General features: G+C 41.7%; 1 protein-coding gene across 3 annotated transcripts in view; it reads left to right on the forward strand.

Annotated features, from left to right (window-relative positions):
• The first annotated feature begins 14,337 nt into the window (after positions 1-14,337).
• LOC149314305 (carnitine O-palmitoyltransferase 1, liver isoform-like) overlaps positions 14,338-24,944 on the forward strand; it is an 81,591-nt gene continuing 70,984 nt past the window's right edge. The window contains exon 1 of one of the 3 annotated variants that reach the window (XM_089520809.1): positions 14,338-14,621. The gene's annotated coding sequence lies outside the window, so the exon portion shown is untranslated. The remainder of the gene's footprint in view (positions 14,622-24,944) is intronic. The other 2 variants (XM_089520807.1, XM_089520808.1) reach the window with 2 other exon arrangements.

A 24,944-nucleotide genomic window follows, 5' to 3' on the forward strand; every position in this document is an offset into this window, starting at 1 on the left:
CTCAGAAAATGTTGAACATGCTGTTCTGAGATGTGTGAATGTCCCGTGCCTCCCTGCATGTTATTTCAGACTCTGCCTAACAGGCTGACGAAAACAGCTAAAGAAATGCAGTGTCAGCAAGGAGAAATGACAGCTGAGATTAGCCAAAACAGCTTGAAGCAAAGAAATCCAGGGAAAAGAAAAGGATGGATGGGAAATAAAAATTGAAAGTGACTGGAGCAGAAAGGGAAGCAGCCAAAGATATGTAGAAACCCTCTCAAAATGCCCAAGTTTAGCCCTTAGGAGCTGCTATTATTATTATTATTATTATTATTATTATTATTATTATTATTATTATTGAAATAATGATGTAAAAAAGGTTTAGTGTTATAGTGCTTTAGTAAAAAAAAGTGCCATTTCACTTTTTAGTGTTTGTCAAGCTTTGGTTTCCTTTGGAATGAAGCCACTGAACAAATACTGACATTTTGTATCATTTGTGTTAATTTACTATTGTTGCTGTTGCACATAGTTAAATGCACAGCATTTAAAATTGTGAGGAACTTCTTTGAGTCCCAGTTCCAGGAGAAAGGCAGCATGTAAGCCATATAAATAAAATAAAATCAATACTCCAACAGCAGAACCAAAATATATTGCTCTGCACAATCAGATATTGGAGGAGGGGGCAGCTAGCAACCTTACAGTCTTTCTGAATCGAACTAGTTCTGTTTTTTCTCCACACTCTCATTTCTTCCTATACAAAGGAATAACAGGGGAAGAAAAATGTCATTTTCTGGGATCTCTCCCCTTCCACCGCAGTGTCTGTCTATTACTTGATCCATTGTAAGGTAGTCTGTAGGCTAATCTCTGACAACAGAAACTGGTTTAGACAGCTTCCCTGGAGTTAGAAGGAAAGGAGAGATGGAACTAGGTGTCATCAGTGTACTGGTGACATCTCCAAAATTCTGGATGACCTCTCTTGACAGTTTCATGAAGGTGTGTATGGAGGACAGAACTGAGCCCTGAGAGGCACCACCTCTGTCAGACAGAGTCTGAAATAACATGCAGTAGTCAGGGTGTTGAACTAGCATCCCCTAGCACCACCTTCTGAATCCACCCCTGCAAGAAACAGTGGAGACACTGTAAGACAGTGCCTCCATGCCCAATCCCAGAGAGTGACCCAGAAGGATACCATGGTTGATGGTATTGAAAGCCACTGAGAGGTCCAGCAGAACCAACAGGGACACATTCCCCCTGTGCAATTCCCTGCATAGATTATCCACCAAGATTACTAAAGCTCTCTCCATCCCATAACTATGGCCTGAAGCCAGACTGGTTGCGCAGTGGTTAAATGTCTGTACTGCAGCCCCTCACTCAGAACCATAAGGTTGCAAGTTCAAGACCAGCAAAAGGGCTCAAGCTCGACTCAGGCTTGCATTTTCCGAGGTCGCTAAATGAATACCCAGATTGTTGGGGGAAAATTAGCTTACAGTGGTAAACCACTTAGACATTGCTTAGGCGGTATGAAGTGGTATATAAATGAAGGTTGTTTGTTTGATTTCATCCAGGAGCCCCTGAAGCTGAGATGCCACCACACACTTCTCAATTTTGCCCAACTGGAAGTATGCTGCATACAAATGGGAAAAGTGGGAGAAGGAGAGAGAAGCTGAGACGTTTTAGAAGCAGATGAAAAACTAGGATGACAGTGGATTGAGTGGATACAAGCAACCATCTTTGCCAAATTGGGACACTTGGAGTGTATGTCATTAGCTACTGTCTCTTATTCACAATATTTTAAAAATTGCCAGGAATGTTGGGAAGTGTGGACATTTCTCCACAGTCCATCAGGTTTAATTAAGAGAGAGAGAGAGAGAGGGAAAATGACTATAAGCCCCATCATAATACTTTATGCTTTTGCTGTTGTTGCTGTACAAATGTATACTTTCGCAAAACATGTTCACAGCATGGGGTTGCAAAACTAGGTATTGGTTTTCAGATCTTTATCAACATCATGCTTTTCAGCTTTAACGTGTCCCAACTGTTCTTTCTGTTAAATTGCAGAGTTAGGCCTATTATACCAGGGATGACCTTACCGCCACCAGTTCAGTTTCCGTTTGCATAAGGCCAAAGTCCATTAACTACTTCACAACAATTACGAAATGTTCATCCACAGCAAAACAAGGTTTAAAAGAGGGCCACCTTTGACATCAACTGTGATCAGAGTGCATGAAAGACAATAAGTTTTCATGGTCTTTCTTTTACCACTATTCTTTGAACTATGCTGTTGGACTTAGGGGCAAATGTGTTCATTCGTATAGATTGGCCTCTCCAAGTCATCTGTGAAGGGGGGGGGGCATGCAAACATTTATGTTTGTATGTAAAATACAGTTGTCCCTCCATATTCGCTAGGGTTAGGGGAACAAGACCCCCATGAATATGGAAAAAACGCAAATAACAAAAACACTGTTTTTACCTGAGAGGACACCTCTCTAGGAATCTCTAGGTCCTCCAGTGCAACTCTGTGGCCAATGTCCAACATACACTGACCATAGAATGGCACTGGAGTAGCTACAAATGGTCTTTCAGTGCAACTTTTAGTTAAAGTTGACCACAGAGTTGCACTGGAGGACCTAGACAGTCCTGGGGAGAACATATTAATGAAATCCGTGAATAATCAAATCCGCAAATATCAAAGCCGCAAATATGGAGGAATGACTGTATTTGAAGTTTTGTGGTGTCTGATCCACACTGTAGAACTCCCTCCCATGGGAGGCTAGGTTGCCCCCTGAAAATATAGGGAGGGAGGAATGAGAGCATCCCAACTATTCTCCAGTTCCTACATTTCTAGCAGACTAACACACTGAAAACAGTTCACACCTAGAACTTACATTTCCTCTGTTCTCATTCCCTCAGTACAAGCTCTGCTTGCCCCCTTGCTTTAGATGCTTAAACTGTGTTAAATTTCTTTTGAAGGGCAAAACTTTTATTTGAGGGACAATGCACTAATTTACCCCCTCCCTTGCTCTTCTGGGATCTCTTTTTGCCAGTAGGCAAAAACCATTTTTATTTAAGCAAGGCTTCACTTTTTAACTAGAGCCAGCCAATAGGTCTTTTATTGGAGTGCAATATGAAAGGGGCCAGAGCATTATCCTGCACCTGCTCAGGAACAGATAACTTAGGTATATCATTTTATTTCGTCTTTTTCAGAGTATCTCTCTAATCTCTGCTTATGTGCTCCAAGCATGTATGACATATGGCCAGTGATATAATCCCATGTGGCACATCTCATCATCTCTGAGGTTTATATATGAGTGTTGGTGTAGAATTGGGTTACAATTCCACCAAATCCTGTAGTTCACTGTGGCAATGGCATTGCAGTGGTCACTGTTGTAGAGCAAATGATTTTTAAAAGAATTATTCTTTTCCCCCTGTTCATCAGTTTCAAATGGGAGTGATTTCCCTTGCACCAAGTCCATCCAGTGAATAGAACGAGGTTATAGTCCGAAGGAGTAAAGGATATTGCATATGTCTGTTCCTCCACTGTGATACCTACATATTTCATCAATGACTCTTCCTCCATTTTGGCCAGTCTGTCAGAGCATGTGAGCAGACACACTGGTATTTTTCATGGTGGCATGATATCCTGTGCTGTTCTGGCTAGCATGATTTTTGCCATAACTTACAGCCTTTCCCTGATACATTGCACATATAGGATAGGACCCTATATAGAGTGGTGGTGTACTCATGTCCTACTAATGGGATTCACACAATTTCGAAATAATAGTAAAGACACTTGTCATATTTTCATTTCAATATATTTTCTTCTACTTGTAAGAAGCTGTGTTATATACAGTAGTTTTCAAACACGTAGCCATATGGTTAGTCTCTCACTGCATGAAAAAAGCAATGCAGAGGGAAGAATTTAGTAGAGGTGGAAAAGGAAGGCCACATTATAGAGGATTGAGTCAAAGAAGCCACAGACCTGAGTGTGGGAGGCCTGTTGATGACAGAGGGCCTTGGAGGTTTCTTATTTATACGGTCACATCAATTAACAAAGACAATAAAAGAATGTACAGTAGTAGCATCTTTGATACTGATTTATGTTAGGAAAGTACCTCTGAATGCAATTATTTAACTAAATTGGTCTTAAAGGTGCTATTAGATTCTGCCCATTCTTCCTTTTTGTTACCATTAAGATATGCTTCATGCCTGAGGCCTTAATACCACTCAGTACTGCATCTGAAGAGGTAGGTTTATAGCCACAAAAGCCCATGTGATTTTTTTTAAGTTAGTCTTAAGGTGCTGCACATTTCCTTCTCTCTTTTTGCCCTCCCCTTTCCTTCCTCCTTTTTATTCTGAAAGAGGCAAATTTTGGGCACCATCACATTACAGTTAATAGCACTATTATCCCACTTTAGCTGCTATGGCAGCCTCCAGTGGAATTCTGGGGTTTGTAGTTTAGGAAGGCCTAAGAGATCGTTGGGTGATAATTTTAAATGCGACTTCCTAAATTTCAAATCCCGGGATTCCATAGGAGCTATAGCCCCCAAAGTGAAACAATACATCTATAACAGTGCAGTGGCTACTTCTCTGAAAACAATTTCATTATCATTCTGCCCAGGAGATGGCAGTAATGACTATTTAACAGGCAGCACATTGAGGATTCCATAAACAAGAAAAACAGCTGAGCTTACAGACGTTAGGGTATCATTTGTTTATGAATAAAAAGTATTTTTTATGTATCTGGAAAACGCACACTTCTGCAGGCAGCAATTGCATACGTCAATATGCCAGATAAAAACATGGCAGGGAATATACTTATACAGTGGTACCCCGGGATACGAATGCGCCGCCTTACGAAATGTCCGGGTTACGAAAAAAATCCATTTAAAAACATTTTTCCGGGTTACGAAGGTTATTTCGGGTTACGAAAAAAAATTTGGTGCTTTTCGGCGCGATTTCACACGGAATCGCGGCTTTCGCTATTAGCGCCTAAGGGCATTTCGGCTAGCGAAAGTTTCCGGGTTACGAAAGCGGCGGCGGAACGAATTAATTTCGTAACCCGGGGTACCACTGTACTGGGTAACAGGTGTAACAGGTGTTTGGCGCATAATAGTTTATTCATTATTTATTACATTTCCTGCAAAAGGTTCAAAGCAGTATTAAAACCACAATAAAAAGATTAGAAAAAAACAAAAACAAAGCAGTATACCTATTCCCCCCCCCCATATCCTTCTTTCAAGAAACGTGTTATAAAATACATGACTGATTAGCAATTTCAATCAGGATTTATCAAATCCCAATTCAATATTCTAACCACCTCACTACTACAGTATACTGGTGCTCTAAATACATTTGTTGTTGCTGCTGCTGTTGTTGTTAGCCTTCAAGTCATTTCTGACTTATGTTGATCCTACTAAGGTGAATCTATCATGGAGCTTTCTTGGTAAGTCTCTTCAGAGGGGGGTTGCAATTGCCATCCTCTGAAGTTAAAGGAGTGTGACTTGCCCAGTCACCCAATGGGTTTACATGACTGAGCTGGGATTTGAACCTGTTTTCAAGAGTTAGAGTCCAACACTCAAATAAGCTCTAATGTATAACTCAGTGATGGTGAACCTTTTAGAGGCCGAGTGCCCAAACCGCAACCCAAAGCCCACTTATTTATTGCGAAGTGCCATGTCTCTCTGGCTTTCTAGTAACAAACTCTGGCAAACTCTGTGCTGGGGCGATGGCACATGTGCCCACAGAAAGGGCTCCGAGTGCCAACTCTGGCACGCGTGCCATAGGTTCGCCATCACTGGTAACTCATGGTGGAGTATTTCCCAATACTGTACAGATTTTTTAGACTGCAAATTGGTCCCTCAGCATCTGGACTTGATGCCAACTGGGGATGCTCAGGTTATTTCTTTCTTTATAACAGAAATGTGGTACCTCAGTTCTCCAGCTGCTATTGGACAACAATTCCCATCACCTCTTACCAAATGAGTTATGCCAACCAAGACTAATAGAGTTGGAGTCCAATAACATTTTAAGGACTACAGATTCTAAAGAAGACTACATCTATGGAGGTTTATGTTACAAACTGCTTTTTCTCATTTAGTCTAAAAGATGCTAATAGATCCCTTTGTGTCCTGATACAGACTAACACAGCTACGTCTTTGATTACAACTTATATTAATCTATTTATATGTGCGCACATATGCCCAAATCCAACCATTAATCCCTTCACCTAGAATAGACCAATTGAGTTAATGGAACTTGCATATGTGCTGATTTACCTAATTTCCATTGGTTCCGTGAATATACTTTGGTTGGGAACTCACAGATATCCAGATAGATATGGGCCATATGATCCAAGGGGGGCTTTTAGCAGACTCTACATGTGGAAGGAAAACCCTCTGTACTTGATAGCAAACCTCAAATTACACTGTGGCATTCATCCCATAGCTGGGTTTTCCATGCAGCTATATTACCCCACAGTAGCCTGGATACATTACCCCATGCACTAACATTTGACTTGAATTAACTAAACTCTTCTACTAAGTAATATCAGTGATTATTATACAGAAACCACATCACTCCACATACCAAGGTGGACATACACATCCCACAGACTGCACTCATCAAACAGTACTCCCACAAGATAATCCTGGGGGCACTGCTGGATATTGTTGTTACTTTATATCTTTATTACTAGTAGTAATGTTACTACCATATTACTACTACTACTACTACTACTAATACAGCCCATCTTTTTCCTGGCTAAAAAATTCAGATCATATAAAAGTTAAAAAAAATACAAACATCTGTTATATACACACATAGGCCTAAATACAACTATTAGTATCCTCAGCCAGTGTAGACTACTTGAATAAATGGAACTGAAACATGTGTTGACTTGCCAAGTTCCCTTTAATTCAGTGGGTCTACTCAGTTGGCAACCCACTAACCATCAGAGAGACTACCTCCAAAATAACTCCATTTTCCACCATATCCTGGCCAAAATGGCAACCAAAAGTGGTAAGACAAAAATGGAGGTATTAGAAGATTCTGAAGGGACATCCCCACCACTCTCAGTCTATTCCTCTCTTACTACTTTAAGATTAGTTGGTAGGCAGTTTGTACTGGTCCTAGACAACAATTTGCCTGTGTGGTGCAAGATAATGGCAGGAATAATGTCAAGTCAGGGCATCTTGCCACACAAGGGTTGCCCCCACACTCTTGTGGAACTCTTTCATTTACACTAAAAGCCAAGCACAAGCTCAACCCACATGTAGACTAACATCAGCTGCAGAAACAAACAGAGAACTAGGGGCATTGTTCCCCCACATTTGATCAGGCTCTGCCACCTAAAATATTCCTGACTCCCCTGAAGAACCAGCATTTTGTACGTCAAAGGTTAGCAAGCCCAGCAACTGACAGCCAGACCACACTGCACTGAAAACACAGTAAGGGACTGATAAAAGCACAGTTATGGCACATGGCCTACACAAATACATGACTTAAATAACAAAGCTAAACTCAGAATATGGGCTAAAGGTTATGTCAAACAAGCTCTTTGTCTCTGAGTAGTATGCTTTAGATTTTAAAAAGTCACCCTGGGCGACCTTTATGATATTTGCCAGTGCCAACATTTTGCAGTCTTATAACTAAATTGTGTGTTGTCATTTCAATCCTCTCATCTCCTGGGTGATTGTACCCTGGTGCAACAAACCTAGAGTTGCGTTGTAACCTCAGTAAAGGGCATAGGACAGTTTTTGCATATTGACAGATCTGTAGCAAAACCTATTAACATAAGCAGCTGAGCAAAGCCACAGGACAATTCCTGTACCTTTGACCTACATTTTTGAGCAAGTATTAAACTTTGGTAAATATCAATCTACTTTCCAAACAGGTTATTAGAAAGCGCACTGCTGTGGTGACACAGTAATTCTGAACTGTAATTGACTGTTGCAAGGTAGGAAAGGAAAGGTAAAGAAAACCCTCTTGGTTATGTTGGAAGTTACTGTTTTATCACGAGAACAGGAGAAAATATTTCTACTCATTGAAATGAATTGGGTTAGATTCACTCATTGCAACACCTAAAGTGTAAAGTCATCCGGGGTGAAATCCTTTTCACACTAAAACTAAATTGTACCTCATAACATGGTGATGAAATTAATCCAAGGAATTTCCTCAATGGAACAATTGTCCTCAATGGACTATTGAACCCACCGTCCCTGTGGATTAGTAACTTATAAAAATCTAAGAACTGTACAAAGGAAGCAAGACTTTAAGTTCCCAAGGCTAGTGGCAAGATTAGATAAAATATAATAAAAATACCGAAAGTGCTGGATGCACGATAGGAGTCACTCTCCTTTTACTATAATAATAATAATGATGATAATATAATCTTGAAGAAACCATGCAAGTTCAAAACATGTCCTTCAATGTTTAAAAGTGTGTGCAACTGTATAATGAATAATTACAATGAACTGTATACAATCAGATTTCTGTATCCACGGATTCTGCATCCACAGATTCAACCATCTACAGCTTGAAAATATCCCCCCTCCATTCCAAAAAGCAAACCTTGATTTTGCCATTTGATGTAATGGATACCATTTTACCACATAATTGTATATACAGTTGGCCCTTCTTATACACGGATTTTTTATACACAGATTCAAGCATCCACGGTTTGAAATTATGTTCCAAAAAAAGTAAAAATTTCAAATATCAAACCGTGATTTTCCATTTTGTATAAGGGACATCATTTTGCTATGTCATTATATTTAATGGGACTTGAGCATCCACAGATTTTGTTATCCACGGGGCATCTTGGAATCAAACCCCAGTGTATAACAAGGGTCCACTGTAATGGGACTTGAGCATCCACAGATTTGGAATCCAAGGGAGCCTACTGAAATCAGTAATAATTAAAACATTTCTATCAAAAGAAGTCAGGATAGGTTGCAGACAAAATAACAATTTCAACATAATATAAAACACCGTGCGTAATTAACACTGTATCACATGTTCACAACCAATCCAGCTATGATTGCTGTATTCCTCAAAAGCTTTGATGAAAAGCTCACCTTTAACTTGGCATGGAATGGTGTCAAAATGAGACCAGCTTTTAGCCATAATCAGGTCTCCAAGGAGAGGACATGTAACTTTTAAATTAAGTGAATGGAGGTTGAGTCTGAAATCTGAAATACTCCAAAAACCAAAACCTTTATCATGGGTGGCTGAGATAGTGAGACCTTTGCTTTCTGATGGCTCAGAGTACACAATCTTTGTTTCATGAACAAAATTATTTAAAATATTATATAAAATTAACTTCAAGCCTGGTGTGTAAAGTGTGTATAAAACGTAAATGAATTTTGTGTTTAGACTTGTGCCCTATCTCCAAGATACCTCATTAAACATATATAGACAAATACAAGTATTCCAAATTCTAAAAGCATCTAAAATCCAGAAGAACTTCTTGTCCCAACCATTTCGAATAAGGCAGATTAAATCTGTATACAGAAAACAGTCTAGTCAAAATACAAATGCTTTCAGAGGAGACATTTATTGTAGAATGCATTCTCTATTATTTATGAAAACTTATAGGAGGTTTATATGTTTTTGGCTTCAATTCGCAGCCTTCTCATGCTCTCTTATTACAAGGCATTTCCTTTTGCCTTTTTTTGCATCACAAAAAGCATGTTAAGGGGATAACACAAAATAGCTATACAGTATATGTTGTGAGCAGTGGTACCCTTAAGTTACTAAGTTCTGATGAAAGCAAGTGAATGAGATTTAGGGCGGAAAAATGAAATGAACAGATATGAGTGACACCTGGCTGAATGAGACTACATGTGAAAGGGATCTGGGAGTCCAGACCACAAATTGAACATGAGTCAACAGTGCAATGTGGCAGCTAAAAAGGCCAATGCGATTTTAGGCTGCATCAATAGAAGTGTAGTGTCTAGATCAAGAGAAGCAATAGTGCCACTGTATTCTGCTCTGGTCAGGCCCCACCTGGAATATTGTGTCCAGTTCTGGGCACCACAATTTAAAAAGTACATTGAGAAACTGGAGCATGTCCAAAGGAGGGCGACCAAAATGGTAAAGGGTCTGAAAACCATGCCCTATGAGGAACGACTGAGGGAGCTGGGGATGTTTAGCCTGGAGAAAAGAAGGTTAAGAGGTGATATGATAGCCCTGTTTAAATACTTGAAGGGATGTCATATTGAGGAGGGAGCTAGCTTGTTTTCTGCTGCTCCAGAGACTAGGACATGGAGCAATGGATGCAAGCTCCAGGAAAAGAGATTCCATCTCAACATTAGGAGGAACTTCCTGACAGTAAGGGCTATTTGACAGTGGAACAAATTCCTTTGGAGTGTAGTGGAGTCTCCTTCCTTAGAGGTTTTTAAACAGAGGCTGGATGACCATGTGTTGAGGATGCTTTGATTTGCTTTGAAAGGGCTGCTGGGCAAAGGCAGCCTGACAATGCCCTCTCCCCTCCTCATGCAAGTGAGGCAGCAGAGAAGCCATGAGAGGTACAACTCCTTCTCTACTGCCTTGGCTTCACCCTCATGGAGACAGCAAGTGCAGCAGAGAATGCATGAGGATCACACACTCGCCCCTCCTCATCAACTGCCTTGGCTTCCTCCTTGGCAGTGAAAACGAGGCCGGTGCCAGCAGCAGCAGTACACACACACAGGGGGTGTTCCCACTTGGCAGATAAAACGGATTATATTGTCGCAATTCTGATTCAGATTATGTTCCGGGAATAATTTGAATTTTTTCCATCGTTTCCATTACCAAAAGGGGCAAATTACCTCGATTCATTTAGACCCTGTTTTCATTCCCATTTATTTTAAATCGCTTTATTTTAAAGCGGATTAACTTGCTCCCCATTCCCATTTTTGTCCACAAGCTGTCAATCAAGCGCATAGGCTTCAGACGTCACAAGTTTTGGGAGTTTTTTTGGGGGCAGCCAATGAAAATCATCTGCATCCAAGGCTCTTCTGTTTTGTCTCCCCAGACTAGAAGGAGGCTTGGCAAATCGGATCAAGGAGGAGAAGGCAGCGGGCTTCATTATTGGGGAGAGAATCTTTGGGGAAGAGAGAAGATAAGGCTCGATTCCCCCCCCCTCAGATCCCTGGGCGTCCAGGCTCTCAATTCCCCAAAATTGCTTTGCCTCCCTCAATGCTCACTGGGCTGTCTGTGGGGCGATCAAGCAGGGATGTCCTGCAAAGCCCATCCCATAGTTCCTCTGGAAGGAGCCTCCTTTTCCCAAAATCGCTTTGCATCCCCCATTGCCCATCCCATAGTTCCTCCGGAAGGAGCCTCCTTTTCCCAAAATCGCTTTGCGTCCCCCATTGCTCACTGTGCTGTCTGTGGGGTGATCAAGCAGGCATGTACTGCAAAGCCCATCTGCTGCTCAGGCAGAGGTGAAAAAATAAAAAATAATAGTTTAAAATGGTATTCAATGGGTCTCCTCACACATCGGTCTATGAATGTGGAGCAGAGGGGAGGTTGCAATCCACGGGGGAAAGTCTATGCGAATTGAAGAGAATGGCGCTGGCGATGCAGAAAGAGACCAAAGAGGGTGACACCCCCAGGCCAGCCCCTTGAGCGCTGCTCCTCCCATCTCCAGGTTCCCGGATCAGACACCCTTTCGTTCCCATTCGGATACAGTGAATTGTACCCCACTTTCAAAAATAACACGTATTATAAACTACTATTATTTTAAACCGAATTATAGGCTGATAATCCGGTTTAAATATTTTAATTTGATTCTGATTCGAAACGCGGTGGGAACGCATGAGGGGTAAGGGAGATTTAATTCGGGCTTCTGTGGGAATGATGCACCCTAAATTTGGATCATGACCCGCTTTATAGGTAAGTGGGAACGACCCCACAGACAGCAGGAAGACGGCTCAACCACATATCATCCCTCCTCTGAGGTGTCACCCAGCATGGTCTGCATCCCTGCACTTGACTAATGATGCCACTGCAATCCAGCCCGAAATTGGAGTTTTGATCCACAAACCTTGGCTTCTTCCCAGTATGATTTCATTAAAACATTATCTGCCACTACAGAGATTGCATTACAGTTTGGGCTCATTCCAAAAAGTTGGGTTTTCTGCATTCTGGGGGAGAAGAACGACAGACATGGGCATAAGGAATACCATAGGAATCTAGCGTGGAGTCTGTGCTTCTGATTCCAGATATGGCCTCATTCTAACTTTTTTGTAATCAACTTCCCAATCCCCTCCCAGAGTGACCAGATGTCATAACTGCAAAGAGGACAAGGCACTGCAAAGTGCAAGACATTTAAGAAAGATGTAGGACATCGCAAAATAAAAGCTAAACCACTAATAATATAAAGGTAAATTCATGCTTCTTTGGCATGCTCAAAATTGAAGGCATTTTGGAATTCCTCCTGGACAGAAGGTTGGAATGGAGGATGTGTCCTGGAAACGGAAGATGTCTGGTCACCCTTCACCTTCACCTCCTGGCAACTTTTCTGTTTAAAACAGGTGAAGAGAAAGCTGGAGGTCAAGTGCATAAGCGAAGACCTGGCACGCTGAGTCTGGACTCCCACCTTGAGCCACAAGCTCCCTGAGCGGCCTTTATCAGAGCCATCTTCCCTTCTGGCTTGGAAAAAAGTACTAACTTTCCTGCTTTACAGCATGGATGTAAACAGTTGAGATGTGTGGAATGTGAAACACTCTGAGCATCCAGGTCAGTGTTGCCAAAGAACTGCAGGAAAACGAGCAGCAGACAGGATTACCAGATGTCACAACTGCCAAGGAGGACAAGGCACTGCAAAATGTAGGACATTCAATAAAAATTTAGAACATTACAAAGCAAAAACTAAAAACACTTATAATATAAATATTAATGCATGCTTCTTAGTCATGCTCAAAATAGAGGACATTTTGGAATTACCCCCAGACAGAACTTGGAAATGCAGGATGTGTCCTGCCAAAGGAGGATGCCTGGTAACCCTGGGAGCAGAGCGCCTCCTCTTCTGACTGGAAGCCACCCACTTGGGCTGCTAGCCTTTTTCCTCCTCAGGCCAGCAGCCCCCCATTCCTTTTGAAATCTGGGTCCCTGCCACTGCTCCAGAGCAGCGCGCCCTACAAAGCAGACTCAAAGGAGGGCCCCAGGTCTTTTTACAGACAGATTTGGGGACTCTGTCCATGTGCCCTGCTCCTTCCAGCTCCAGTCGGAAAAGAAAAGGACCACAAGGTCATGGTGATGCAGGAGGCGCAGTGGCAGCAGTGCCATCAATTCAGCAAGAGCCACAGTCTGGGAGCCCTCTCCCACCCGGAACAATGCAACATCTTGCAGCCCTTGTTGTCATTGTGGGCCTTCAAGTCAAGTTTCTGACTTATGTCAAACCTAAGGCAATCCTATCATGAGGGTTTCTTGGCAAGGTTTGCTCAGAGAGGGCTTGCCTTTGCCATGGCCATCCCGAGGCTGAGAGAGTGTGACTTGCCTAAGGCCTCCCAGTGGGTTTCCACAGCTAAGTGGGGGAGCTTAAGAGCCAGTGTGGCCTAGCACTTTGAGCACCGCACTGCCACTTTGGAGACCAGGGTCCGATTCCCCACTCAGCCATGGAAAACCACCTTGGGCAAGTCACACTCTCTCAGCCTCTTTGGGGGAAGACAATGGCAAATCACCTGTGAATAAAACCTTGCCAAGAAAACCCCGTGGCAGGCTTGCCATAAGTGGGGAGCGACTTGAAGGCACATAATGAAGATGACTATCACAGCTATAATCCCTGGTACTGTAGTACATACGTGTGGCATTTAGCAGTGGGTTATTGTTGTTGTTGTTCCATTTATTTATATCCCGCCCTTCTCCCAGGGCTGGGACAACATTAAAAAACACCATACAGTTAAAAACATACAAAAAGAGTATTAAGTTCAGAGCGCTGCAACCTGTAACCCTGGATACCTGAGTTCGAGTCCCACCTTGGCCATGCGTGACAAAACCCAGTGCGCAAGTCACACTCTCTCGGCCTCCTCAGGCCATGGCAAACAAACAAACCCCTTTGAATAAAACCTTGCCAAGAAAGTGCCCTTGGCAGCTTCACCGCCTTAAGAGGGCCGCCATTGTCGAAGGCACACCACAAACACCACACAGATGAAGATGGTATAATCATAGTACATAGTACACAATGCATAGTAGTACACAAGCGTGGCGCTTAGGAGTGGCTCAGTGGCCCTGGAGCCCTGGGTTCGAGTCCCACCCTCTGGGCCATGCGCGACTAAGGAGTCACTCTCTCTCAGCCTCCATGGCCAGCTCTGCCAAGGAAGCCCCACCACCGAGGCGGGGAAGGGGCTGGAAGAAGAAGGCACACGGAGAGACACGGACGGGTGGCACACCCAGGAGCCCATAAGCCGAGAAAAGGCGCGGCCTCCTGCTCCTTCCCTCAGGGCCTCCCTTTGCCAGAGAGAGAGGACAGGCCCCCGCCGCGCCCCCTCAGCGCCGCCCTCCTCCAGGCCTCGTTGTCTTCGCCCTTCCTTCCTTCCTTCCCTCCTCCTCCTCCTCCTCCTCCTCCATTGCTGTGGGGCGGGCAATCCAGACCCAGCCGGGGACGACGGCTGCACTGCGCTGCCCGGGCTCCTTCTCCTCCTCCTCCTCGTTGGAGAGCCGTAAGTGCCCCTTCTTCCCTCCCTTCTTCTCAGCCCCAGACCCTTTCCAGGGCAGGCAGAAAGACCCAGCCCACACAAGAAGTGGGCGCTGAGGGTCTCCTTCAGAGCAAGGCGGGGGGGGGGGGAGGGAAGAGACCAAACGTGTCCTCCATTTCCCGGACGCGTCCTCCATTTCCGTCCTCTGCCCAGGAGGAGTATCCCGGACGTCCTCCGTTTTGAGCCTGACTAAGAGCATGACATTTGTAAGGTTTTTACTTTTTATCTTAGAGGTCGCCATAGGTTGGGAAATCACATGAAGGCACACAACACACGCACAAACATTATTATTATTATTATTATTATTATTATTCACTATGGTTGATAGACGGCTGATAGAGGAGTTCCCAAATGTCCTCCATTCTGAGCCTGATTAAGAAGCATGGCATTTATAAGGTTAGAGAGGTTAATACCTGAGAGGTTGCCATGGGTTGGGAAATCACATGAAGGCACCACAAAACACACACACACACACCTGGTCACTTCATAGTCACGGGCTAAGAGGCTTGTCCTCCTTTTCCAGGACATGTCCTCCATTTCTGCCTTCTGTCCAGGAGGTATTCCCAAAGGCCCTCCATTCTGAGCATGTCCAATAAAGCATGCGCTTACACTGATGTTATTGGTGTTTTTAAGCTTTTACAGTTGGGGATGCCCTCCCTTTTTCCTCAGAGGCCCTCCATTCTGCAGTGCCTTGTCCTCCTTGGAGGCGCAGAGGACGGCTGGACATGGCCCAGGAGGGAGCTTGGGAGGAGGGCATGCATGGCCCAAGAAAAGATCAAAACACTGACAGAAATGTAAACGCATGCTTCTGAAAATGGAGTGCATTCCAGGCAAATGGAGGACATGATCCAAGAAAACTTTAAAAAGCAAACACACACTCATAGGACTTTATAATAATAATAATAATAATAATATTTATATACCGCCTTTCCAAAAAGATCAAAGCAGTTTATCACATGAAGGAGATCAAGAGTTTATCCTGTGAATATCTCAGAAAAATCACGTAATTACACAAAACGGTTTCACACAACACCACACAAAACCCACCATGAAAGCAGTCATGAAGAAACATTAACGTGCATCTTTTTACTTTCAGGATTTCAGCTACAATGCATTTCTGATATCACTTTAATTGCGCAATTGCATGTGATAATTCACACAGTTACCATTTTCACTTTATTTGCAGGATGCTTTAAATGTGCTATAATCTCTCTCTAATGCTGAAATTAACCCCAGTGTGATAAATTCCATAGCAATATAAATGCATGCTTTTTAGTCACACTCAAAATGGAGGAAATTTGGGAATCCCTCCTGGACAGAAGGCAGAAATGGAGGACATGTCTGGTCACTCTGCCACTTAGCCATAGTGACTATGAACTGACCACGTGTGTCTTGTGTGCCTTCATCTTATTCCCAGCCTATGGCACCCCTGAGGAGTACCTATAAACCCATGCTTTCTTAGTCCTGCTCCAAATGGAGGACCTTTTGGAACGCCTCCTGGGCAGAAGGCTGACATGGAGGATGTGTCCTGGGAAAGGAGGACATGTCTGGCTACCCTGCCTCTTAGCCATAGTGACTGTGAACTGACCACGTGTGCCTTGTGTGCCTTTCACTCTGCCTGTGCAAGTGTCTCTGCCTTTTGCCTCCTCCCCATGCTTGAGTAAGAATAAACCACAAAGAGTAATACGTTTTACTATTCGACTGGAATAGGAGAAGTGCTGTCTGCTTATCAATACTTCAGACAGTTGCTGAAAGCTTTTCTTTGTTGACCAGTTCAACCAGTTGAAGTTTGCAGTGATAAACTAGGAAACCTCCTCCCTCCAGACAAACACCCCATTTAAAGAAAGTAGAAAGGACCTTGGTTACCCAAACTGCAGAAGCTTGTTTGCTCTCTCTCCACTAAACTTTATGGGACAGAAACTTACACACTAGAGGTGAGGGAGCTGTGACCCTCCAGGTGGTGTTGGATTGTAACTTCAATCCGCCTGAGCCAATAGTATTGGGAGGGCCATAATTTCCCCCCATTTCTGCTCTACACAGATAAGCCCTGCTGAATGCAGAGGGGCTCACCTCTAAAGTGAACGTGCGTAAAACTGTATTGTCAAAAGGTGAATTCGCCTCCCAGATCCTATCTGAACCTACCTGACGTTTTTGAGTAAAATCACTATGTGTATGTGTACGTGCCTTCAAGTCACCTGTCACCTTGTGGTGACCCCATGGATTTCATAGGGGTTTCTTAGGCAATGAATACTCCAGAGGTGGCTTCACCATTCTTAGCCTACAGCACCTGATGGTATTCATTGATGGCACCCCATCCACGTATTAACCAGGGCTGACTGTGCTTAGCTTCCAAGATCAGACAAGATTTGGTACCTTTAATGTCTGTTTATCAACTACAGACAACAGAAGTAGACAAGGATCAGTTGAAGCTGTAGTATATCTTTTCAAGCTAGACAGGACTGTGAATAATGCTAACATGATGTTTAATTTGGCCTTTTAGTAAAACTATTCTGATTTTTATCTGACTTCATTTGTTGGACTATACCTTTCCAAATCCCTATACAGTGGGTCTTTGTTATCTGCTGGGGTTTGGTTCCAGGACCACTTGTAGATACCAAAATCCCTGGATGCTCAAGTCCCATTAAAACCAATGACATAGTGAAATGGTGTCCCTTATATAAAATAGCAAAATCAAGATTTGCTATTTGGAATCTATATCTTTTTGGAATATTTTCAAGATGTGAATGCTTCAATCCGTGAATAAAAAATCCGTGGATATGGAGGATTGACTGTATTTAAAATCTTACATGGTTGTCTCCTCTAAATGTAATAGAAACAAAGGTCATCTCATATTTAACTGAATCAACACAATTTAATATCAGTATGCAAAGGGATCTTGCAGCACCTTTGAAACTAACTGTGTGAAAGAAGTTAGTCTCAAAGGTGTTGCAAGATTTCTTTGCATACTGATATTCCAGACTAATAAGACTATGTTTCTGAATACAATTGAATATTATCTATAAGGCATAAAAGTTATTAGCATAACATAGAGAGTAGAGTCATGAAGCTCACTTGGTGACCTTGGGCCATTCACTATCACTCAGTTTAATCTACCTCACAAGGTTGTAGCGAAGATAACACAAGGGGGTGGAAACAGCATCAAGCATGCCACTTTATTTGGAGGAAAGGTGTGGTATAAATGTAATAAATCTGGATAAATACACTATTTAAATATAATAGATTTTAAGTCATATACCTAATCAAGCAAAATAAATCCTTTGGTCAAGTGATATCTTAGCACCCAGAATATGCAAATATTTCATTTCTCAAATACATTTCTTCTGAACTTATACTTCTCCACTATGCTTCTTACTAAGGACAAATTTATATCTAATACAAATACCATAGTGGGGGGAAATTAACATATTGTGTATCGTATGAAACTCTGTTTTGATTTAAAATCAGCTGACAGCCTGAAGGTTTCGGACACAGGGTGAGAAAGGGTATATAATATTAAATGCCTGGGCAGTGTCTACAGGTAAAGCTGTCATTAGAAATAGTTTCTACAGACACTATGGGATTTGCAGCTATGCAAATTACCAAGAAGAACCTGGGGCTTGCAGGAATTTGTAGATTGCGTTGGCAATGAACGTTTGATATTGAGGCCATAATTAGATCACATTATGCAAAAAAGTTTTTATTTTGGTAGATAGAAGTATGAATTTCCCATAATGAAGTGTAACTAATTAAATTGGTTATTGGTAACCAAGATGGTTAAGGCCCTTGTGAATTTTAATAGCAACTTCATACTCCATCATTTTTTGATCACAGCTTTCAGAGCTGGGAGCACATTGTTATAAACCATGTGGTAATTCCAGTATATATGTATGTGTATTTGTATAACTAGAACAGCTGGAAGAGACAGCTAATTGAGCAGAATTCTGTTTGTACAGGTAAAGTAAAAAAACTATTATTGTAGCGCTGTATAATGCTGAGAAATGGAGCTGTGGAGGGAATTTTCTGTTTTCTGGATGGGCATGCCACATTAAGCACAAGTAAAATTGGCATGTTGTGCTATTTACCATGCATGCTTTTTTACCATCTTAGCCTGATGAAGAAACAGATGCTTTTAAAGGTTGCATGGACTGTGGTGGCTTTGAGGTTGGCCTAAATAAAAGTAGAGTTGGCCCTTCTTATACACGGATTTTTTTATACACGGATTCAAGCATCCATGGTTTGAAAATGCTCCAAAAAGTATAAATTTCAAATATCAAACCTTGATTTTCCATTTATTATAAGGGACATCATTTTGCTATGTCATTATATTTAATGGGACTTAGCATCCACAGATTTTGTTATCCACGGGGGATCTTGGAACCAAACCCCAGCATATAAAAAGGGTGCACGGTAATGCCACAGTATAAACTTTGGAATTTGTCTTATGATCAATATAGGTACCCCTGCATTTTGAATCAAGCATGATGAAATATTTTAGAGTTATATTTTCACGTGTCTTCCCTATACTGGCATTTCCTCTTAGATATTTTAAAACAGAAGTGGCTTCAGGAGTGAGCTGACCTTACAGTTTTCAGGATGAATTTGTAACTGGTATGTGGGAGCATGCTTTCCAGAATTCCTACAGATCAATAGCCCTAGGTGAGGAGCAATAGTCTCAATAGCAATCTCAAATACTATTTATTGGTATCAGACTGGGGAGGGGGCAAAAAAATATGAAAGTGCTTGTGCACTTGATAGAAGTCATCAGGTAGATTAATGGAAGGGACTGGTATTGAATTTATTCATTTAAGGATTAATCATCAAGTTAGTAGTTTCCTTTTAAAATACCCGATATTTTCAAGTTCTGCTGACATTCAGATCATTCATGTTATATAAGTTCATTTCTTTCTGCAGAAGTGGATTTGGAGTACTACACAAAAGTGAAAATGGTCTATAAAATCAATACTCAGCAGTCCTCTTGGGAAAAAGTTCCTGAAGATGGCCTGGTAATTTGTGTTGTTTAGGTGTAAGTGCCACATCAGTACTACAGCAGACCCTTGGTATCCACTGGGGTTTGGTTCCAGGACCCCCTGTGGATACCAGAATCCATGGATGTTCAAGTCCCATTAAATACAATGGAATAGTAAAAAGGTGTCCCTTATATGAAATGGCAAAAACAAAGTTTGCGTTTGGAATTTATATTTTATTTGAATATTTTCAAGCCATGGATGGTTGAATCCATGGAGAAAAAATCATTGGATACAGAGGGCTCACTATATTACTTTCCTGGGTCACTTGGGTACCGTCCATGAAGAACCCTGTTTAGGAGAGAGGAGTTGATATCTCCTAATCATCCAAGTACCAGCCCTGGAAAAACTGGTATGGGAGGAGCTGCCATGCAATGCTTCCTCATGCTTTCCCCAAAGGATCAGAACAAATGAGGGAAAAGACAGCCATAGGCTTCCCCCACCCAGCACTAGCACTTTCCATAGTAAAACCTTTGCAATACCTTCATTAGTTATGCTAAAGCTTAATTTAACAATATGTTTTTTAATCTGTACTTTTTAGAAGCAATGACAGTATCTCAAATTATTTCCATTTTTGTTCAGAGAAGAAAACACTTAATGATTTACATACCAGTTTTGCATTTTTATAAACCAGAGGATCAGATTTGCTGGATTGGCCTGTACAATGGACTTTTGGTATCCGCTGGGATTTGGTTCAAGGGCACACATACACGCACCAAGGATACCAAAATCTGTGGACGCTCAAGTCCCATGGCATCCCTTATATTAAATGGCAAAATCAAGCTTTGCTTTTTGGAATTTATATTTTAAAATATATATATTTCAAGCTGTGGATGCCTGAATCTGTGGATATGGAGTGCTGTCTGTATGTGAAGCACTGAACTTTCATTCTCTTTTGAATTTCCTTCTGTGCCTTTTTTTGGAATGCTTTGAATGCTCAGCCCTTGTTCAGAGTCCTCCATCTTTTTCTTGGGATGCCAGGGACTCTTCCCGTTTCATTCAGAACTGGGACTCTGAAACGGATTCTGCAGTCTTGAGTGTGAAAGACAAATTGAGCCTTTGTAGTGGAGTGGTGTTTTGTGCTCAGCGTAACCTTTTGCCTACTTTTCTGAGTCGGCCATGTGATCTTTCCCCGGCAGTGGAGGAAGGGCGGGTTTTTAAGAACTATGCTCCTTTGCCAAAGTGCCTTTCAGATGACATATCGCATGACTCCATAAAAATCAGTCACAAGATCCTAATAATATTGGGGCTGGGGATAAGGAGGGGAAGGCAGGAGAAACAAAAAGGAAGGCACCCAGAAGCAACTATTTCTGGAACTCATTGTAGGTCAAGCACGTTTTCTTGGCTTTGCATGAACGGAAATAGTGACAACAGCCTTCCTGACTGAAGTGTTGTTTCCGAAAAATATTCAATTGTACAAAAGCAAAAGTGGTAGTGCAGACTGTACAGCTTTGCTATCTCTGTGGCTTGGGGGAAATTTTGGGGAAATTGGGAAATTTTAAATTGGGAAATACCAAGGGTCCACTGTAGTACTGATGTGGCACTTACTTTTGGGAAAATTGGGAAATTCTACATAAATGGGATACGTATTCTCATATATGGCTGTAAGTTTCAGATCCAGATGTACATTATATATTTTCACCTCTATAAATAAATTAATCAGAATAGCTGCCATCCATGGTCATACAACACAAATGCATTCACAGGTTTTGTCTTCCAAGGTATGGCTTAATAATCCTATTGAGTACCTGGGGAATGCAAGTCAATCTTTCAAAGTGATGCTGATTAAATTATAGAGATAGTTTTGCATTTTTTTGGCATTGTGAAAAGTAAAGTAACCAAGAGAAGTGAAAGTTAAAGTAGTCTGGCACTGCGTCTTGGCTCCAAACAGTAATTCCTTCCATATATTTTTTTGCTTATGTCAGCCATAAGAAATATCTGCCTAGTTTCATATGAACTATGTGTACCCACATCATTCAATAGAGTCCAAAGTTTCTCCTCTACATTCCAGAGTTGAATGCTTATCAGTGATGTATTTACAAAGAAACAGTTTGAAGAAATATTCTGCTTTGAAATGTAATTTACGTTTTAATGTTTAAACTATATTTTAAAAAACAATCACCACCACCACCACCACCACCATACTTTTAAAGCATGCCATGAGTCAAGGTAGCCTGTTCTTGTTACATGTTGGGAAGGAGAAAAGCCACTGTCTTCTTTGAAAAATTGCTAGCCATTTTTGTAAGTAACCTAAACTAACACCATTCTTAATATCACAGTGAGTGTGTGTACTTATTTAGGAACCTATAGCTGGTTCAGACTTTAATGAAATGTTTGTAGCCTCTGCACAAAAGTTGGAAAGTAAATAAATTATTAACAAAAAGAAATTAAAACCAGTTGTGACAAAAACCATTCAAAACAACAAGTGAAAATCCAGCACATAAAAATTAATTCTCAAAGGTCTGCGGGAATAAAAATGTCTTTACTTATGGTAGGTGTGGAAAAATCATAAGGAGGGTGCCAGTCTTAAATCTCTGGAAAGGGAGTTCCTGAGCCTGGGAGCAGCTACTGAGAAGGCTCTCTCCTGTGTCCCCTCATATGTACCTGTGAAAGACGTGGGACAGAGAGAAGGGCATCCCCAGAAGATCTCAAAACCTAGGCACTTGTGTATGGGGGCATGCAGTTCTTCAAACAACCAGGACGTAAGCTGTATAGTAACTAGGAGTCTGTTCTACAGAATTTAAGCTTTGTTATTCCACTTTATCTACCTTGGGTCTGTCCTTTGGAACATCATATTGAAGAAGGAGCAAACTTGTTTTCTGCTGTTCCAGAGGCTAGAACATGGAGCAATGGATTCAAACTACAGGAAAAGAGATTCCTGGGAAATAGCATTTTAAATCAAGACAGGAGATTGTAATAAAGGATAGTAGAAGCCCTGGCCTGGACAGTAACCTTTGATCACCTTCTCTGTACCAATGAAAACCAGCTATGGGTAGAAGAGTTGCAGGCACCCTTGTTTACCAGTTCGGTACAGGTTGTACCTTTTGGGTTGTCCTTCAGTTTAGGGACTAATGAAGTTTTCTAATAAGAGCTGTTACTGGTATAGACTCATCAGTAATTTATCTCACTTTAAAAGAGACTTATAAATTAATCCTGTAAAGACTAGGGGGGCGATTCTATGTTTGAGCAAGGCCTAGATATGTTGAAGGTGAACAGTTGACTTCAGTATGTAGAGAGATCTTGTCTCTCCTTTGAGACTAACTAAAGAAAGAAGCTTGCAGCACGAGCCTTCTTGACTAAAGTCTACTTCCTCAGATTCATTAGGTGAAGTGGTAAGCTCCATCAAATGCATCTGAGGAAGTAGACTTTAGTCGATGAAAGCTCATGCTGCAAACTTCTTTCTTTAGTTAGTCTCAAAGGTGCTACAAGATCTCTCTCTATACGTAGACTAACATGACTATACAATTGACTTCAGAGGTATATGGTTCATTCAGTACACAGTTTATTGATCAGGGGCATGCTGGGTTAAAGGATAACCTTTGGATCTTCAAAGCAAGAATGCCCTCAAGGTATTTGTGTGTATCAACAGAAATTAGACACACCCCTTTTTGGGGTATCACTCAGTTCTGTTTCTTATTGCTGTTGTTTGTTTTGCATGTTGTGTTTTGTTACATTAGAGTAAAAATAATTTACTAACACTGCTGTTTTGAGCCAAACTAATTAAACATTTAAATAATATTCCCTGAATTTACTCAGTCACTGCAATTAATGTTGAATTGATCCTTGTTTTGAAAAAATGGAATAACTGAATCTTTTCCTCCTGAAAGCACATTGACTTCATTCTGAATTAATAATAAGCCAGGGAACAATGGAAACTCTAGCTTATTGAGTACCAGCAGTGGGCTAGTCCATGCTGCCCTATCACTCCCCTTTGCAGATAAAATGACTAAATAAACCACTGAGTGAAGCTTGATGGTTTGCTTACTGAGGCTGCATCCACACTGCAGAAATAAATCAAACTGACAGCACTTTAACTACCATTGCTCAGTGCCATGGAATTCTGAGAATTGTAGTTTTGTGAGATATTTAGCCTTCTCTGTCAGACGACTCTGGTGCCACAACAAACTGCAGTTCCCAGAATTCTATAGCATTGAGCCATGGCAGTTAAAGTGGTCCCAACCTGGATTATTTCTGCAGTGTGGACGCAGTCAGAGTTGTCCAAAGGTTGCAGCATCTTCTGCTCTGGGTGACCAGATGTCCTAACCGCAAAAGAGGACAAGGTGCTGCAAAATGTAGATCATTCAAGAACAAATGGAGGACATTACAAAATAAAAACTGAAAACATTGATATAAATGGAAATCCATACTTCTTAGTGATGCTCAAAATGGATGACATTTTGGAATCGCTCCTGGACAGAAGGTTGCACATGTCCTAGAAGAGGAGGATGCCCAGTTACCCTGTACCACCACCACTATGCCAACAGGCATAGGGCGAGGGCCTACATTCAGATGGCACAATAAACAATTGTTTTTAACTGTCCTGGAGTCAACCTTCTTATGGCAACCCGGTGGATGAGATGTTTCCAAGAAGCCCTATCCTGAACTGCTCTGCTCAGGTCCTGTAAATTCAGGCCCAGGACTTCCCTGACCAAGTCTATCCATCTGGCCTTTGATCTTCCTCTCTTTTTTCTGCCTTCCACCTTCCCCAGCATTATTCTCTTTCTAGTGAGGCATGTGTTCTTGTGATGTGGCCAAAGTACGACAGTCTTAGGTTTTGTCACCTCCATGGAGTAAAAGTTCTGTGGTTCATTTAGCCGCTCTCTGCAAGTAGACATCTCTATACTATTTGTACTCTATAAGCCAGCCTTTCTGTAGTTCTCTGCCTTTAATATTATATGTCAACTTAGCCATGTAGTTTTTAAATCATATATTGCTATGACCACTCAGGCAAATATTTTAAAAGCCAGGGTGGATTACTGGCATAGAGAAATAATAAAACTATGTAGATACTGCTAAATGAAAATACCCTGTCAAGGCTCTTTATTTTTTAAGTAGCTTACTCTTCACCATTTGCGTGCAAGGTTTGTATACCAATCCACTGCCAAATGCTGCACCAGCATCTGAGATGAATATTTCTCCTTCTTTTCACCTTAGCAATTTCATGTGGCCACTGCGGTCTTTGCAGCAGAGTAGGGATCCGCATTTCTAAATTGAGGCGCATGCTCTGTAACTCTCTGCCCTTTTACCTACTTTTCTGGACACA

Source organism: Sceloporus occidentalis, unplaced genomic scaffold (genome assembly GCF_023333645.1).
Source record: "Sceloporus occidentalis isolate IW3139 unplaced genomic scaffold, rSceOcc1.0.p SCAF_4, whole genome shotgun sequence".
Classification (NCBI taxonomy): Eukaryota; Metazoa; Chordata; class Lepidosauria; order Squamata; family Phrynosomatidae; genus Sceloporus; species Sceloporus occidentalis.